We start from the raw sequence: 20,992 nt of genomic DNA, 5'->3' as shown, positions 1-20,992 counted from the left end.
ATAATTATAATTTTAAAGACCAGTTGTAACAAATAACTATTGACCCAAGCTTTGCAAGTGGTTAGCTTTAAGAGTCTATTTGTATAAACACTTAAACTCATTATTCTCAAGGAATGAAGATTTTTTCAAAATATACTCGGTATGTGTGTAGAAAGACTTCTCACATCAGTGGTAACATATTGTTTACTCTTAACCAATTTTTTACAATATTTTTACTTTACCAACACCTGATGATGGTGATATTGGTTTATATTGAATATCTTGGTCTTAATCTTGAGCTTTAAATAAAGCCTGGCATTCCACTCACTACTTGCTATTGTTTTCAAGAAAGCATATTTGGATACTAATTCATGATTACCTTAAACAGTGTTTACATGTCTATGGTTAAATGGAAATTCTATGCATTTCAAGTTCTTTCCTTTGGTTTGAGCAGAACACTATATTTATGTTTTTACTAACCTTTTAAAAGATACAAGACCATACATAACTGATTAAGATCTAGGGACATTGTGTCAGTTATATATTTATATAACATAGTTCCTATTTGAAATGTCATAATAATGGACAAGTAACAATAACGACACTTAGTAATTTAGGATCATAGACATAATAAGCTATATCATTCTTTAGGATTTATTGGTTATTTAAAAGATAGTTTGATAATTGGAAATAATACAACTGTTAAGGTTGTATTATACAAGCAATAAATAAATAAAAAATCAAATTGCTTTACCATTAGATAAAAGATTAAAAATCAACACAAGGGTGAAATAAAAAGAAAAAAAAATAAAAAATATATATAATAATAATATTAAAAAATAAAAATTATAATAAATGCAAAGATATGTATATATATATAACAATTTTAATAATGTTTATCAAAATACTATCCCTCTTACACATAGATATAATTACAGGTGGTAGTTGTCATATTATTTTTATTATCGGGACACAATCAGTTATGTAACATATGGTCATTATTCTCGGTATTTTTGTTATTTGATTTAAATAACAAATCCGATCAACTATTTAAAGTTAAATGCAGCGTTACTTGTGCTTAAAGATATTTTTTCAATAATCATCTTCAACACGGTGAAACCCTAATACCTGTAGGCAACTCCACAGTTATTTCATATAGATACAGCATGGTGTTTAATACCCACATTTAACCGTAATATCAAGGCACATATTGGATTTATTGAATACCCAAAAAATGTTTTTATTTCCCTAATTCATTTAATAATTTCAGAATGAATTTGCTATCACTAAATCAAGATTATACATTGCAAATTAACACTTTGAAGGTTTTTAAATAGATTTATTTACTAGGAAACCTACAAGAAGTATGACTTACATGTCATGACTAAGGTTATACTATTTAAATGGAAATATTCATTTTATTTCTAATAAAATAATTGTTGTTAAAGATTATCTCTGAACGGTTGGGGAGTTTGTGGTAGTACCAGACTGGTCCAGACAGTCCTAAAAAATAGTATTAAAAAAAATAATAATAATAATAAATAAATAAACCTTTCATTTTGGAAGGGTTGCATTTTGGGTCTCATATGAATTTAAAAAAAAAAAAAAAAAAAGATCTAAATCCAATTGTTTTTCGTCAACGCTTTACCCTGTATGTTACTCGCTTCCTCGAGGAGCGTTTCGTTTCTATACACGAATCTCAAGATTTTGTTGCTCTACAAGCAATGTTAGACGCAATAATGAAAACGTGATGCTGGTGCTTATAATATTTTGGCCTAAACAGTGTAAATAACTAGATCTATCTGTAGACTGGTTACAATATTCTTTTCATTTTGATATATATATATATCTAGAATTATTTTTGTTCTTAAAATGCATATTTAGGTTTTCTATCCTCCATATCCCAAGTATGCTATTACTTGGGATAGTTACATCTGATGTATAAATATTTTAGCGAGTTAAGTGTAAAATATTATATATTATTTAGTGGAGATGAAGAAAAAATACTATTTACTTTTTTTGGTTATTGTAATTACTCATATAGTAAAAAAAAAAAAAAACAATGATAATATATAAGTAATATATATATATATATATATATATATATATATATATATATATATATATATATATATATATATATAAGTAATATATAAAAACAATAGATATCGTATATATTATGACGTTCACTTGGTGTAAGCCCGTGAATGCCATTATTACTACCGATTCGCCTACATCTGAGTCGAGACTTCTAAAAAGTATACATAAACATAATAATAACATTATTGTATATTAACCAAATTGCTTTTCGGAAGATATTGTATATTAAATTGCCACATGAATTTAAACCTTACTATAACCAGTGTTCAAACAATCTAGTATTACCATTATTTCATAGTAATCATAGTATTTGTCCAGCACATCCTTAATAAAATTACCTAGATAGGCCTAGTAACACTTGAGAGTTGCAAGAATAAGTTTATTTCTTTTCTGTAATCTTATAATACAGTGACCTTCCAGACGACAGTTTCTAGATTTTATCAACCACGGAAGATGATGGCATTGATATATCATTTTTTACAATACATACCATTAGAGAGCACGCATTACCACGCTGCTACGCTGACGTCTAAACATATGAGTGTCAGTTAAGACCCTCTTAGAAGGATAGCTGAATGGATCAGATCTAAGTTCAATTTTGTAGTAGAGACGTTACATCAAACGTATACTTGATAACTGTAATTAATATTTAAATAGATATATTAAATTAGGAATTTTAAAAATAGTACGATTTAAATGTTTTCGTATTTTGTTTAATATGCTCGTTATTTTACAAATCTCTAAACATCTACATGTCAACATTATCATTGAAGAGACTATGCAGTGAAGTACAATTAGAAATTAAACGAACTTACCTAAGTGAAGTTCCATTTCAATTGTACGAACTGCATAGTCTCGAAATGATATTATAACCCACCCACCCATACTTATATACGATAAGTATTACCCATAATATCATCTATGTTGTAAAATAATCGAGGTAATGAACTTACATCTTGACCCCAGGATCTCTAAACTTAATGACATTTACCGGTAGGGGGCGCTGTAAGTAGGTTGGATATTGTTTTAAATTATTTGAATTCGAGGTTTTTAGCTCTGAATATACGTGACACAAGGCTGGCGACTGGCGGTGTACTACATGTCAACATTATCATTTCGAGACTATGCAGTTCGTACAATTGAAATGGAACTTCACTTAGGTAAGTTCGTTTAATTTCTAATTATATTATCTTTCATCATTATGACTTCATAAACGTTATCCATCAATGTCTCATTAGGTACCTCTTTACATTTTATAACAACTTGATCATTATAATTGACTATTTCATTTCTGGGTACGGTTCTCGTCTCACGTTCAAAAATATTTGAGACAGTCCGCCACGCTAGCCAAGTGCGAATTACAAGACTTGAAGTTATACCAGTTTCCTTCATGCGTCCCAGCGTAGAATTAGGGTCCTAGATCCTAAGCAAGATAAATTAACACCTTTATGGTACCTTTATGGTATTGTTAATTTATCTTGCTTTTGATAATATGTATCATTGCTTCCATTCCTTCAACAACCTTATAATATCACCACTAAATTTCGACCTAGAGTTTTGATATAGCCACTGCACTAAACTGTTCATGTTATTAGGAGGCAGGCTGCTGTCCGGCTCCTGGATTTTATATCTTTATTGCCTCTTACGATATTGTACGGATCAGGGAAAGAGAGGGAACTGTTCTATATGGTCGTCGTTAAATCATTTGTACTCCACGCAGTGAGAGTGGTTTAAGCGATAGTTTTTTTTTTATCATTCAGGGGTAGCAGACGAGCATGTAGTCCACCTGATGGTAAGTGTTTACTGCCCATGGACATCTGTAATCAACCCCAGATAGGATTAGATATTCCTGAGGTGGGCCACAAACGCGCCGCTACCCCTGAGGAATCAGAAATCTAGTGAAGAATAAAGAGCAGAACTAAAAGTATAACAATAAACTATGCTTCTATATAACAGCGCTTATATCTTAGCTACTTATCCCATAAAAAGCTGGAAATGAAGAAAAACTTATGTCCCTATATTTGCAGGTGCGAAATGTTTGATAAGTGACGCACGTACTAAACGAATAGGGTTGACACTTTTAAATTCGTTTATAGAGCAACCAACTGCTAGACTTTCATACCTTCGATACATAAAAAACAATAAAGTACTCAAAATAAGATCAGAAATGTAAAGAAGTAGTAGAATCTCCAAGATTTAATCGAAAGAAGAAATAAGAAAGAATGAATATAATAATTTATTTTATAACATTTTTTTATTTATTAGTCATAAACATATAAATTACGTTATAGCTGTTATACGATGATTGAGTAAATTTATTTTATTTTATATGTTTTTTAGTTTTTATTTGATAAAATGTCATTCAATGAAACAAAAGGAACATATGATTAAATAAAATTATTTCTATCACATTGAGTTTTATTACATAAGTAAGAAAACGTATTACTTAGCTGTTGACACAACCACAGAGCATTCTCACAGATTATTTGGGAGAGGGTAAATAATAAACGAAGGGAGAGTCGTACGTGACAGCCCTACGGCAGACATATGAGAGCTCGGAATTACAATGTAACGAGATCACAGGGCCGGACTTGAAAAGCCTTAATAATATTGCCAATTTCGTAATTTCCGTACTTTTAAAAGCTCGCTATAGTTAGCAGAAATAATTGTCCAAATAATTATAGCGCTTCCATATAAAATAAGATTTCAACAGATTCCAATTATTGATTTTCTTTTTAATTTCTTAATTGGAATATTAGTTTATCCATACTTCTTTCTCATTGGTGTTTTATAACTTCCATGTGTATTGGACTGTAAATAGAACACGAAATATATTTCTCAAAAAGTAGCTTATACAACACTTTTACATGTAAAAAAATGGTTTTTGAAATTCTTAGCCATGTAAACCAGACTTTATCATTTATCCTTTTCCAATTATCTATATCATAATTCATTTCGTACATTGGAATTATAACGTCAGTCCATTAATTTGTCAATCAGAAACTAATTACTAAGGGGACCGAGTATGGTACAATCTCAAAGATGGTGGCAAAATAATCGGTAATCGGTATATTTATAAAATTATATAATATATAACCGCATCATATGCCAAGTGCGTGAAATATTCCAAAATATATATCAACAAAGTTTCTTTTAATATTAATAATTCTAATCCAAATCGGTAATTACGAAAATGAAGATTGATGTCAACTCCAAACTTTTCTACACTTTCCAAAAGCAAATTAGACACACATTAACAAAACAATTGCCATAATTACGCCGTTCAAACTCCCGAGCTCTCACTCGTTCACTGCGAGCATGATGGCAAACAATAATTTTATTACCAAATCTTTGCCAAAAGTTTGCTGATCCTTCACGATACGAACTCGTGTTGAGAAATTGGAATTTGTTATAAACTCCTGTTTTGATTATATGAATGTGTGTTAGTTTTAATAATTTATTTACTTTGCATAGATGTCTATATTGCACCTTTTATTTGAAAAATCAGTAAATGTTTATAATAAACCATAACTGATTTTACGTATAAAATTATTTATTGTTAATAATAGAGGACTATGTTAAAAATTTATTGAAATGCGTACGTGGCACTTATAAAAAAAAACAAATTAATAAACAAAGCAAGTTTAGTAAATCTTTAAAATTATTAATATAATATTAAACTTATGATATTTTTACTCGTATAATAATTTTCATCCTTTTATTTTAAAAGTATCGTTATAAAACATCATCACATATGCCTTTATTAATCAATATCTCCAATTTCGTATACCAAGGATCGTTTGGCAGCCAAAACACTAGATAGATCGATTATTACTATCTACTTAAGCGTGTTCAAGTCCGTCCCAGCGATCGCGTGCGTGTCCATTACACGCGAGTATTTGTCGGAACCGCACTCCAGAGGCGTCCGGCGGGATGAGGTACTGCTCCCGACACCTGAATTATGTTCACAATTACTCCTGCAAATATTACCAGCTCGCGAACATGACGTGTTAAAAATACTGTCAAAATCGGAATTTTATGAATAGGCTTTATATTAAAAATGTATGTAGAACTACCAAGTAGAACGTGTCATTTGTAGTAACTTGAGTTAAAGTATGGATTTTCTTTGGTATATCTTATTTTGCATGAACGTTTATATATTTCAGCTAAATGTGTCAACCATGTCATACGTAGATAATAAACACCACTTTAATAGCAGAAACTTCAAAAAATTCTGTACATAAATACCTGCGAATTAATTTCGTTTTCCTAATAGATGGCGCTATTTCAATAAAAGTGTTGCTATAAAGCTGTCTACTTATGCCAGTTATTAATAATCAATCTGTGTAATGTTTTGCATAAAAAGATCGGCATTTTACACTCTGCTTTGAAATAGTCAGATTTTAAATTGACTGTTTAAAATTTATTTGAATAATAAGAAGACAATTATGCATTAATTAAAATTTTGCATACCTCTAAGAGGTGTAATATAGAGGACAATTTTGAGGATATAACAACTGTATACCTATATTAAGCAAAATAAATGATTTGATTTGATTTGATTTGATTTGATTTAACCCTTGGTAAGCAAACCATTGGACAGATCGATTATTAACAACGAGCATATATCTACTTAAGCGTATTCAAGTCCGTCCCAGCGATCGCGTGCGTGTCCATTACACGCGAGTATTTGTCGGAACCGCACTCCAGAGGCGTCCGGCGGGATGAGGTATGCTCCCGACACCTGAATTATATTCACAATTACACCTGCAAATATTACCAGCTCGCGAACGTGACGTGTTAATAATACTGTCAACATCGGGATTTTATGCTCTTCATACATTTTATATAAAACTGTACAAAGAAATTCATGCGTGTATTTTGTCGTAAGAAATTTCCTTAATCTATTTTTTGGAATGAAGTGAATGAACTTTTTTATATTCAAGCTGGATTTATGAGGATTCTGATTTGAAAGGTGCGGTAAGAAAAACATACGAGTACCTATCCTTGGTGTTTCAACGTCGTCAGAGCTAGTAACACATTTGCCAACCTTTTATTAAACCTCAGCTTAAACTATATTTCTGGGAGATTCGTGATAAAATATATTAAAGGTGGTAGAACCCTTTGTGGTTCGACTCCGGCGGCACCACCGCCACACCTATTTCTACCTAATAACAGCCGTGTTAGGCGCTGCTGTGTTCCGGTTTGAAGGGTTTGAAGGGTAAGGGAGATAGACTTTTCCGAGGCGTTCCAGCTTAGTCCTCAGGGGTAGCGGCGCATTTGTGGCCGACCTCAGGTAGGATTATCTAATCCTATCTGAGGTTCATTACAGATGTCCATGGGCGGCAGGAGCCACTTACCATCAGGTCGACTGCATGCTCGTCTGCTACTCTTATATTATAAAAAGAAAATATATATTACTACAGTACATTTGGATAGCGGACTATCACAATATAATTTTACCCTAACTTTATAACATGGATTTACACAAAATAACTGATTCTATTACCAACTTTACTAATTCAAATAGATCTTTATACAACTTTATTTGGACCTTGGGTTTAACAAAAAATATAACCACAAAGTAAAGGTCTGAAACATTTTCCACAATGATTAGATAGCAGGTCGCACGACCGCCAGATTAATTAGGGAAATCGTGACTTATCTTAACGCTTAATGACCGACTCATTGAAGTCATTAAAATACTTACTAGGCATGTGAGCACGAGTGAAAAGCTTCGATTAAAAAATCGATTTTTCTTTCTTTAAAATAAATCGATTATTGTACAAATAATGTATTTTATAAATCTGAATACAAAATTGGCCTAAAAAATGTCGTCAATATGTCCTGAAATATGACTTGGAAAAAATGATGTCACAAAATTTTAAATTCTAGGTGTTAAAGACCGCCCGTTTATAATAATAGATCAAATAATCGATTGGTAAAAAAATCGATTATTACTAATGTAAACATCGATTATTTTATCACATCCCTAAAATACTTATTTAAATCTATGAGAGGTTTAATGAAGGTATTTTAATTTAAGATTAAGAGCTTTAATTTAAAATTTAAATTGAAATGGAAGTTAATTGTATTTTTGTGCAACTTTAAATATACCACTTTTTATATAACACAATGTGTATATGATATTGATTTCACGTGGGCAACATAACGAATAAGCTGACTGAACGGCATGCGTTATGATTACTTCTTTATTATAAATAATGTAAATATATATAACTCAAAGGTGACTGCCTGACGTAGTGATCTATCAACGCACAGCCCAAACCACTGGACGGATCGGGCTGAAATTTGGCATGCAGGTAGATGTTATGACGTAGGCATCCGCTAAGAAAGGGTTTTGATCTATTCTACCCCAAGGAGATAAAATAGGGGATGAAAATATTATTTCGTAACACGAGCGAAGCCGCGGGCAAAAGCTCGTCTCGTATAAAATTCATCCATTCGCAGACACCCATCCAACTTCCGACGGAGCCCAACGCTGCTTAAATTTGTGGTAATGTGGTAAGCTGGTAGAGCCCTTTGTGGTTCGACTCCAACGGTACCACCGCCACTATTTTTGCATGTAACAACAAAGTCAAGAGCTGCTGTGTTCTGGTTTAAAGGGTGTGATAAGTCAGACAAACTTTACCGAGGCGTTCCAGCTTAGTCCTCAGGGGTAGAGGTGAATCTGTGGTCGATCTCAGGTAGGAATATCTAATCCTATCTGGGGTTGATGATATATGTCTATGGGCGGCAGTAGCCACTTACCATCAGGTGGACTGCATGATCATCAGCTACTCATATAAAATTTAAAAAAATACAATTTACTTAAGCAGACTTTACCATACTTGGTTATAGATGAAAAATGTCATAATTATTCATATACTAGTTTTTGCCCGCGGCTTCGCCCGCGTTAAAAAGAAAATAATATGACATACTAACTATACATAAAACTGAAAATTCGTACCTTCATTGGAATGGCAGTGGCGCCATCTGGCAAAAATTGGTCGTACCAACTCTGAAACCTTCGTGGGCTCATGGACAACAACTTTGTTAAACATCATCACTTGATCAAATGCATAGTTTCCGATCCAATTCTTACTAATATCGATTAAAATAATCGATCGTTTTGGTCCAAATAGATTCTCCGATTAATCGATCTTCGAACGCCATCCCTACTTCCCGTGGGATTTGCGGGATATAAACTATCCTATGTCCTTTCTCTGGTCTCAGACTATCTATGTACAAAATTTCATTACAATCGGCACAGTGGTGGCGTGAAGAAGAGACAACCAAACAGACAGACAGACAGAGTTACTTTCGGATTTATAATATTAGTAAGGAAGTAAGGATGAGGATTAGTAGGGATCAAATATATTCAACTTGTAATATTAAAAGACAAACATTCATGTTCGCGTTTCAAAACGGTTAAACTACACGCGTTAAGAGAACCGTTTTCGCCATTTTCTCCTTTATAATCACATAGGGTCTAAAGCTATCACCATGCTAATTAGTTATTAAAATGGCGGCCGACGACCCACAGTTCAATTACGGACCTCATGATGTCCCGCTTTCAAATGAACTCGCTGAATTAATTCTTCCTGATTTAAATATATTAGAGGGCTCACAAAATATAATTATACTTTGAAATATCTTTGTAAGTGTATCTTGCTTCACTTGTTGTCTCAATTGTTTTGGTGGGAAATTAATTATTTATAAAGACTCCTACTTTTCTTATTAATAGTAATATTTTTTTATTAATTTTATTTTTCAAATAAATAATTATCATTATGAGAATCGTCGATGGATATTAGATAATATGTAATGTTCTCTTACATCAATATTTTATTTAACACCAAATAAGATAATAAAAATGCGGATAGAACCAGTACAGGTCAACCAGGGAAGTTCTACAGCCACTTATTTTACAGCATTTGTTGTATTTCAGTGAAATAGTTTGGATGCTCACATTTGAACTCATCTCAGTCCTGAGGAGTAGCAATGCATCTGTGATTAAATACACACACACACACACACAATTGACACAAGGCTACAAATAAAACTCCTCTTCTACGTGAAGTTAGTTTCAAATGATCATCGGCATTGGCGGGAGTGACCACTTACCGTGAAGTGCACTGCATACTCGCTTGCTACCATTCATAACGCTCCAATAAATGATACATCGAAACTATGACGTCACTTTAAACTTCTGAACAAGCTTTCAAACTCAATTGCTTTAGACATTCCTTTGAAGCACACTCGCTAAATAAAAAGAAGAAAATAGTTCCCAAGATAAGGATTGCAATGAAAACTTAGACGTGTTGACAAGAAACTAGAACTTGCTACACGACGAGCTAGCTGAAGTTGTAAAACTAATTCTACTCAGTGCTGGCATTTAACTTATATTTATGGTTAAAAAGTTATGAAAGTATAAGGAAATAGTCTACAAGCAAAGACACCTGGTCTATTCGAAGGTAACACAACCACAAAAATACAACACAAAAAGCCAGATTGCTTAAAAATAATTCATTGAAAAGGAGAGTAATGTAGTATGTCCCTTCAACAATTTAGATGAATAACACCTCATATTATGTTGAAATCTGTAAAGCCCTTTGGGCTGTATGTCATGCCAAAGGTTGTGACCTACAAACACAGAAACAAACGCTCGAAAAAGATTGCCTTTCGCGCTTGCCAAAGTATGAGACCTACATACATACAAACATGCGCTCGAAAAACATTACCCTATGCGAAGGGTAAAAATTGTAACGTTATTTCAAACTTCGAACAAGTCTTTTCAAGCTTATTTGCATCAAACATCTCTTTGAAGCACACTCGCTAAATAAAAAGAAGAAAAAAGTTCCCAAGAAAAGGATTGCAATGAAAACTTAGACGTGTTGACAAGAAACAAGAGTTTGCTACACGACGAGTTAGCTGAAGTTGTAAAACTAATTCTACTCAGTGCTGGCGTTTAACTTATATTTATGGTTAAAAAGTTATGAAAGTATAAGGAAATAGTCTACAAGCAAAGACACCTAGTCTATTCACACTTACCACAACGACATCTTATCTAAAGGATAAGTAGTAATTATTATGAAAAAATTAGTAGGTGGGAGAACCCTCTGTGGTTCGACTCCGGCGGCACCACCAACAGACTTATTTCTGCCTAACAACAGCAGTGTTAAGCGTTATTGATTCCTGGTTTGAAAGGCTGTGGTAACGGAGACATACTTATCCGAGGCGTTCCAACTTAGTCCTCAGGGGTAGCGGCACATCTGTGGCAGACCTGAAGTGGTATAGTAATCCTATCTGCGGTTGATTACAGATGACCATGGGCAGCAGAGCCATTTATCATCAGGTGGACCGCATGCTCACCTGCTACTCCTATATATAATAATATGTTTAAATATGGTTCAGTAGTTCATTTGAAAAAAAATAGTGTCACCATAAGCCAATACCCTTTTATACAGAAAAAATACAAATTCTCATTCGTTATTCTGAAGTCCTTTGTTAAGTTTATTTTTAGTTTCTCAAAAAGAAAAGTTATCCTTCAACTCAAAGTTTTAATCAGGATTACTAAACCACAATAGAAAGGGTACTTTTAATCCTTTTTAAAGCTGACTTCACCTCCTCGGATCGACGATTTCTTTAAATTTGTTTTTTTTTTCATGAAATAGAAGAGATAATTATACAATCTATTATTTTACTATTTAAACAGCTGCCGCAATTTTCTGCATTCACACAGGGTTGACTAGCAGAGAATGATATCAGGTATTAAGTTTGCCCTTTTGCGACATAACTTATGTTGTAGGTGATACAATCTTATATACAAAATTCTCGTGTCACAATATTAGTTACCGTACTCCTCCGAAACCGCTTTACCGATTTTCACCAAATTTTATATGCATATTCAGTAGGTCTGAGAATCGGCTACTATCTATTTTTCATACCCCTTAGTGATAAGGGTTTACCCTTAACATTTTTTTATTTACATGGGAACACAACGTTTACCGGGTCAGCTAGTAAATATATAAGTAAATACTAAGGTATTTACTTATATTTTAAGGTATTTACATTATACTTATATGCCTCTTAACACTGCTATTATTAGGCAAGTAACGATGATGGTGCCACCGAATCACGAAAGATTCTACCTTTAAAACAGAGATCATTTAAACAAAATCACAGCATAGAACAATATTCGATGATTAAACATATAAAAACCATATCAAAGAGCGTGCTCAATTAAAAACGCATTGTTTAAGATACAAAGGAATCCTTTGTAGTGGAGCAGAATAAATGATTCCAACTATTTGTATTTCATGTTTTTTCGCTTCACCAATGCATTGTGCGTTTATATGTTTATAAATAAATGGTTATGAATTTACCTTTTTGTATGATTTTAGGTCGCTGGTTTTTTCCTAAATATATTTTTTTAGTTAGTTGTATCAGGCGTTACTTTGCGGAAATCCATGCTTTTAAGTTAGGATTAAAACTACTTCGCGACAATCCGCTACTTATATTTTAAACAATGCAGTATGTACCACCCTCCCTCCTATAAAGGATGCGAGCAGACGCCATAAAAATTTACACCACCATACATACCACCACCACCACGTATTTCGTTCCAAAACGGAGCATCGTCAGGGTAAGTTGACTTTACGACGTTTAATCGTTAAGTGACGCTGTCAATCTAATGCATGCCTTTTATAATTATATTTTTTTACAATTTCGTACTCTTGTGCACTAGTGATAATAATGCAGCTGAATTAACTGTATAAATACCGTGCAGTGATGCCGTCTGCTTCCCTTGGCGACCGGTCAGCCGTGAAGCAACACACACACTCGTCCTCAGTCCTCCCGTGGCCCTCCATTAAACATTATATTTATAGCTCGTCCCGTGACGAATTCCGAGTTTAGACTGTCTGTATTTTGAGTGTAATGAACGAAACATCAACATTTCAAATTTAGAATTTATTATTTTTTTTATATTTGTATTTCGGCCAGCCCGAAATACTGAACACTATTAATAAACATTTATTTGCGTGGTGAGAGATGTTTACACTATATTTCACCTCATAAAAGTTATAAAGTTCGAGTTAGTAAATATCATTGTTTAAGGAGTGGGCTAATTAAACACTTCGTCAAGGTTTTATTACAGACAAATACCACTTTCTACACTCATTACCACACACAAGGATATTTTCCTGTATCAATAATACCAGGGAGGGACACACAAAGATGAATACAAAAACTACCAGATCCAGAATAGATCTCTTATCTCCATTACATGAAGGTGGTAGAACCCTTTGTGGTTCGACTCCGGCGGCACCACCGCCACGCCTATTTCTACCTTATAACAGCAGTGTCAGGCGCTGCTGTGTTCCATTTTGAAGGGTGTGGTAATTGAGACATACCTTTCCGAGGCGTTCCAGCTTAGTCCTCAGGGGTAGGGACGCATCTGTGGCCGACCTCAGGTAGGAATATCTAATCGTATCTGTCCATGGGCGGCAGTAACCACTTACCATCAGGTGGACTGCATGCTCGTCTGCTAATCTTATATTATAAAATTAAAAAAAAAAAACATATGTATCTCGGTGTGCGGGGATCGAACCGCAACCCCTCTCTGACTGGTATGATGACTACTCTACCATGCGGGTCTTCATCATCATGCAACAGTGATCACTCACCATTACTTTCAACTCATTTGCTACTCAAAAATAAAAGGTAATAATTGTTAATTTCATCCTATATTTCAATAGTTTGTATACCTGTAAACTTCGGTATAGAAATGTCTACAGTTCGATTTCCGTCAATTTAACTTTTGAGTGCGGAAGGTAACATGGGTTAACTATTATTAGTACAACTTAGTTAACAAAATGTTACCTTCGTCAACAAAATGTCGACAGAGAACCGGAACTGGTCGAGAGTAGGCAATATTTCGAAAACAGGTCCAAATTTTGAAAATGGTTAATTTGCCCCGAAGTAATCTTAGTTAAGTTGAAACCACAAACAACTAAGCAAGATTGCTTAAGTTATCAATGCGGCCTATAGACTGGCTAATCTGTAACCGAATACAATGCGTTATGTGACAATAATTACTTAACAATAATAAATGATCTGATTTAGGCTGCATTCTCTTATTTCTGCCTAATAACAGCAGTGTTAAGCGCTGCTGTGTTCTGGTTTGATGGGTGTGGTAAGGGAGACATACTTTTTCGAGGGGTTCCAGCTTAGTCATTAGGTAGCGGCCCAGCTGTGGCCGACCTCAGCTAGGAATATGTAATCCTATCTGGGGTTGTTTACAGACGTCTACGTGCTTGATATTTAAAAAAAAATGTCAGTATCTCTTACTTTATATAATGTATTATCAAGTCAGTTATATGCGAGACCTATTTTCTTCTGGAACAATGTTTTAATACGAGTATTAATTGTCATTTCTAACATTACTTAGTATTCATATTAGCACTGAACTGTTAAATTAACACAGTAAGCCAAATGTTATTTTAACTACTCTACTACATAATTGGCCCAGTGCGAATTGACTCCTACATGGAGGGTTCCGTACCATCAAATTTTCATTTATTTTTTGTTTTAATTATTATAGAAGTAAATGTATTACGAAAATTTGAACTCTCTACCTATTTAGGTTCAATAGATAAAGAAAAAAACACCGAAAAATAGCGGTTTCACGTATGAAGATCCCGATTTTCAAGTTTTATTTTTTGTAATAGCAGCCACAGTTATATATACTTTGTAAAAATTTCAAGCGTTCAAGAGATAGAATATTGTAACTCACTGGTATCGGAGGCTTAATACTATGGTCTGTTTTTACCATTTGGGTATGGAATCTTAAAAATTGTTTTGCAGATATAGCATTATTCGTCTTATGCGACTATGTAGGTATACTACAATTTTATGGACGACAATTTTCACACTCTATTTAACAAGCAGTAACAATTAGCCAAATGCGAGTCGAACTCGCACGCGAAAGGTTCTGTACCACCAACATTTTCATATTTTTTTAATTTCTAGCATTAGTTATTATAGCAGCCACTGAAGTATATACATTGTGAAATTTAGAACTGTCTACCTATTACGGTTCAATAGATAAGCGAGAAACGTCGGAAATAGCGGTTTCTTGTTTGGTGACCCACATTTATTTTCAATTTTTTTTTTATTTTGAGTATTTGTTGTTCTAGCAGCGAATTTTATGAATATTCTGTAAAAATATCAAGTGACTATCTATTACGGTTCAAGAGATAGAGCCCTGTGACCTGTGACAGACGGACTGACAGCGGAGTCTTAGTAATAGGGTTCCATTTTTACCTTTTGGGTACGGAACCCTAAAAATCGTAAACACATTCGCGCGAACACAAAACGCCCCTAACCAAAACAGTTCAAAGTTCGCAATATTTCTGCTAACTGGGCCGATTTCCGTTTAACTTTCCGCTGCTACTATTAATACAAGTTTACCTTCAGAAACAACGGTCGAACACCGAGTTGGGCCAGTTACTCTGATTTACAACTATTACAACTCGAAGTATAAATTATTGTTTTGCGTTTAGTTTATACTCAACTAATAACGTTTAAAGGTCGATTTTGAAATGTTTTAAACTTTCAAACGGTATCGGAATAAAGTGGTTGATAAATTATTTGAATCTAAATTTCAAACTCCCACTCCTTTCAACTATCAAATTTAGAATAATTATTACATTTATCGGTAAAACAAACATTGCAAAGTCACATGTACTAGTACATACATAAGTTACTTATTAAGTTGTTGTTTTGAAGGTGGTAGAACCCACAGAGGGACCCCCTTTATTTCGGCGCAACCACCGCCACACTTCTGCCTAATAACAGCTTTGTTAAACGCTGCTGTGTTCTGGTTTAAAGGGTGTGGTAAGACATACTTATCCGAGACATTCCAGCTTAGTCCTCAGAGGGACGGCGCATCTGTTTCCGACCTCAGGTAGGAATATCTAATCGTATTTGGGGTTGATTACAGATGTCCATGGGCGGTAGTACTTACTATGCAGTTTACCTTGACTACATGTACTGTTCTGTGTCTGAATATTTGTGTACTTGAGTTAATAGCAGCAGCATGACACAAAAAATCCTATTTTGTTACAAAGAGTTTATAAAGCGTTATTAGCAGAATATACCCTTTTATGTCCCTAATGTATGTGAATCCGCCCTTATCGATTAAATTGGATCCCGATACTGCGATAGCCGCCGTCCCGTGGGAAGCGACATAATCTTGTATTATCCCTTCTCTTATTTAACTTTTCCTGTTACAGTTGTGCAAAGTTTTATCCCTGTCCGCCACAGGATGCGTAATTCGAGAAATTATTTAGTTTTAATAGTTTAGGAACTTGAATAGTTTGGGTCTAAATCAGTCTTATCAGACTGTACAGTTTGTAATATGACTAAGGTTACCAAAGCACTTCACGTGGCAGTCACGTGGCAGTCTCGTGGTATCTGCCAGAATAGATCCTCTGGATGTAAGTCTGGAAGCAATTATGGGATGAAATCTGACAGACGAAGTGATTCGAATTTACAGTATTTAAGTGAACACTATGTATAGAACTGGGGTTGTGCCTGAATAGAACCTTCTTCTTCAGCCCTTTGTCACCCACTGCTGGATGTAGGCCTTCTCACTCGACTTTCACAAGTCCCGATCTCGCGCTGTCCTCATCCAGCCTCTTCCCACCACTCGTATGATGTCATCGGTCCATCTGGCTGGTTGTCTGCCGACGTTTCTGTGGCCCGTCCGTGGTCTCCATTCTGTGACCTTGAGAGTCCATCTTTCCACCGGTAGACGGCTTAGGTGCCCTGCCCATCTCCACTTTAGTGTAGCAATGCTATCCCCTATGTCTACCACCTTTGTCTTCTTTCGTATGGTGACATTGGGTATTCTGTCTTTGAGGGAGATTCCAAGCATTGCACGTTCCATGGCTCTTTGAGAAATTCGCATCTTTTCCACTATCTCTTTCGTTAGGGTCCATGTTTCAATAAGTCATGGTGGGCAAAACACATTGGTTGTAAAGCCGGGTCTTAAGGCATTGCGGCATTTCTTTGGACTTAAAAATGTCCGCAAGCTTACCAAAAGCTGCCCACCCTAGCTGGATTCTCCGCTTGATTGGATGTCCGCCTCCCGAGTCTGATGAGATTTGCCAATAGAAAGAATGTGTCCCAGATATGTGTACTCTTTTACCCTTTCCACCCTTTGGTTACCCATGCTCAAGTTAGATTCTGAACCAAAATTTGCCATGAACTTTGTTTTGGTTTCGTTTATTCTTAAACCAACCTGTAGCGAGGCCTCTTTTAGTTCATTAAGCATTCCACTCAGATCTTCGGTGGTTTCTGCAAATATAACTATGTCATCAGCAAAGCGCAGGTGTGACAATCTGGATCCATTGATGTTGATGCCTCGGGACTCCCAATCTAGGGTCTTCATGAGGTCCTCAAGAACATTTGTGAACAGCTTTGGAGACAGACTATCACCCTGTCTTACTCCTCTCTGCACTTGTATTGGGTCAGTGGGTATATGCATTTGCACCTGAAGTGTTGCCTTATGGTATATCTTCCTGATGAGATCCACATACCTTCCGTCTATTTGACATCGTTGAAGTGCATCCGTGATAGCCCAATGTTCGACAGTATCAAATGCCTTCTCGTAATCAACGAACGCCAAACAGAGTGGTTTGTTGTATTCGGTGCACTTCTCGATCACCTGTTTCGTGGTGTGTAGATGGTCTATTGTGGAAAAGCCGCTTCTAAACCCTGCTTGCTCCACTGGTTGGTTGGCGTCCAGTTTTTGAGTCAACCTATTGCACACAATTTTTGCAAATAGCTTGTATATGTGAGACAATAAAGCTATTGGTCTGTAATTCGCAAGATTGTATTTGTCTCCCTTTTTATGCAATATCTTGACAATAGCATTGCTCCATGCATCAGGTATTTCGCCGGTCTCGAGGGCTTCGTTGAAGATGTGTTGTAGCGCTTTCAAAACAGGTGTGCCGCCAGCTTTTAGTACTTCAGTTGTTATCCCATCAGCCCCTGGTGACTTATCATTTGCCATTCCTTTTAGGGCGATTTTAATTTCGTAGAGGCTTATCTCCGGGAGATCTTCAGTAAGGTGTCTTTTTAATTTAGCCCTTTTGTCTTCACTGGAAGTTAAGACTTTCTTTGGTCGTTTGCTAGAGTAAAGCTCTGTATAAAACCTTTCTGTAATTTTAAGGATCTCCACCAGATTGCTAGTAACTTTGCCTTGAGTGTCTTTTAACTTGTTAATTTGTGAAGATCCACTTTTCAATTTCCTTCTGAACACTTTAGGTCCTCTGTGTTGTTCAATGGTCTTTCTAATTATTCGGGCGTTGTATGCTCTGTACTCTTGCCGAAGAGCTTTTTTAATACTCTTATTTAACTCACTCAGTTTTGAGCTAGCTGCAGGGTCCAAATTTCGTCTTTCTTCCAGCATCGCTTGAGTATTAGGAGATATTTTGCAGTTAGGTTTCCGAGTTGTTTGCGGTGTACACTCACGGATGATGGTACATAATTTTCTATATCGTTCAGTTAGGTTTGCGTTTGATGGTACCGTATTAAGCTTTTCTGTAAGTCGAGCTTCGTATTTGACTGGGTCTTCAATGTATCGGACTGTTTCCACACGTTTGATCTTTGCCAGTTTATATCTTTCCCCAAGTAAATTGATTCTGACGGTTGAGCGGACGAGACGATAATCGCTACCTGTTCTGAATTTATTCAGAACTGATACATCATGTACAATGTATTTTTTGTTGCTGATGATGTAATCTATCTCGTTCTTCGTTTTTCCGTCTGGGCTGGCCCATGTCCACCTTCGGCTGTCCTGTTTCTTGAAGAATGTGTTCATGGCGAACATGCTGTGGTGTTCTAGGAAATTTACTAGGGTTTGACCTCTCGCGTTCCTCTGTCCGTAACCATGCGCGCCCACCGCTGTCTCATCTCCCAAATTCTTGCCGATTTTTGCGTTAAAATCTCCCAGAATCATTGTGTAAAAAGATGGACTCTCATTGATGGCCTTAGTGACTTCCTCGTAAAAAATTCCCATAGTTTCCTCTGAATGCTGTGATGTTGGAGCATAGACTTGTATAATTTTTAGGGAATAGCGTTTACTTAGTCCAATAGTAAGGTAGCAGACTCTTGTTGATGTACTTTCAATTTTCTTTACCCTAGGCCACACTTTCCTGTTGATCAAAAATCCGACTCCACCATATGCTTTGTCCTCAGTTCCATTGAAGTAGAACATGTGGCCAGAATTAAGCTTGATCAGATCCTGTCCTTTCCTTCGAACTTCGGCGAGACCCAGGACATCCCACTTGATCTTTGCAATCTCTTGTTCCAGTTCTAACAACTTAATATCATCAGATAATGTTCTTGCGTTATACGTAGCCAAGGTCATCGTTAGGCAGCCGTGTCTCTTCCAGAGATTCTTCGCACCCTCTGCCCCACCGTTACCGTGGCCGCTGCCGGAGCCAGGAATAGTGGATAGTGGAGCTGCTGGGGACTGAGGGCCATTTTTTGGGGACTTTATTCATTGTGAGAGATTATAGCCATAAAACGCCACGCTGGCCATTGCGGGTTGGCGAGTCCACTCTTTATTGGCTTGTGGTAGCCATGGTCAAGGTTTTTTCCTCCAGTCTGCTGCCTGACTATCAGCGTTTGTCGCTTGTTTAGCACCACCCGGGGGGCACGTGTAGGGTGTTTGAAGATGGTAGTCAGTAGTTATGGTATGTCCTACGGACGCAAGCGACTTCACCCCCCTGAATAGAACCTATGATAGTCCTATTATAGTCTATATCAAGCGATATGAAATACTTTTAGAACCGTACAAAATAAATGTTTAACAACTTATAGAGTACCAACAGACCTGACATGAAGAGAGAAAATCCACAAGTACCAATTGGTAATAAGCTGTTCTGAAATATATGTCAAATATCAATCAATCAAAAATGATTTCAATGTGACGCGGGTGAAAGTTTTCTCCCACCTGTTTTCTCCCTTCCTAAGTCCTCTGTATAGCCTTTTACATAAAACCTCTTTGTACCATGTAATATATTAGTGAAACGAAGCAACAATAAAACAATTGTCAAAAACTTTGAGCTTCAAAGCTTTCGCAATTACGCTAAAACTTTCGCACGACGTTTTTGATTCAGCCATTTGATGTCGCAAATCGAATTGAGGCTGTTACATTTGGAATGAGGCTCTTTGATTTATGTACAAAAGACATATTGTAGGAGATATTTGGAAAATTGCTTTTAGATTATTTTTTATTGAATTTAGAAGTAGGAAAAAGTCGAACAGAGATGCTATTTTTTTATATTGTAGGAGTAGCAGACGAGCATGCAGTCCACTTGATGGTAAGTGGCTACTGCCACCTATAGACATCTATAATCAACCCCAGATAGGATTAGATATTCCTACCTGAGCCGCTACACCTGAGGACCAAGCTGGAACGCCTCGAAAATTATGTCCCACTTACCACACCCTGCAAACCAGAATACAATAGCGATTAAAACTGCTGTTATGAGGCAGAAATAGGAATTTGTAGGAGATATTTGGAAAATTACTTTTAAATTATTTTATATTGAATTTAGAGGTAGCAAAATGTCGAACAGAGATGCTACCTCTAATAGCTATCGCCTAATAACCGATCTATCCATTGTTTTGCTTACCATTTGACATTTCAAGGAGTAAGTACTTCATTGTAGAAGTTGTTTATTTTCGATCTTTTGTAATGTAAAATTTCGATAGATTGAATATTGATAATGGACGTAAGTCGCAATACCACAATCTTCAAGCCAGAGCAAAACAGCGCTTTTTGCTTTTTACCGGACTATGGTTCCAAGCTTATGTGTATTTGTATGTTTCA

At 35.6% G+C, this 20,992-nt stretch overlaps 2 protein-coding genes across 3 annotated transcripts in view; one reads left to right on the top strand and one right to left on the bottom strand.

Annotated features, from left to right (window-relative positions):
• The window catches only part of LOC140749484 (putative fatty acyl-CoA reductase CG5065), a 126,373-nt gene extending 113,452 nt beyond the window's left edge, over positions 1-12,921 (bottom strand). For both annotated transcript variants that reach the window (XM_073082548.1, XM_073082549.1), the window contains exon 1: positions 12,865-12,921. The gene's annotated coding sequence lies outside the window, so the exon portion shown is untranslated. The remainder of the gene's footprint in view (positions 1-12,864) is intronic.
• Positions 1-20,992, top strand: part of GABA-B-R3 (gamma-aminobutyric acid type B receptor subunit 3) — a 156,157-nt gene that overhangs the window by 67,932 nt on the left and 67,233 nt on the right. The window lies entirely within an intron of this gene.

This window comes from Epargyreus clarus, unplaced genomic scaffold, assembly GCF_041222505.1.
Source record: "Epargyreus clarus isolate Ecla_fem2 unplaced genomic scaffold, WU_Ecla_fem_2.2 ptg000018l, whole genome shotgun sequence".
Lineage (NCBI taxonomy): Eukaryota > Metazoa > Arthropoda > Insecta > Lepidoptera > Hesperiidae > Epargyreus > Epargyreus clarus.
Note: the sequence above shows the minus strand (reverse complement) of the source record. Positions and strands in the feature narration are given on the sequence as shown.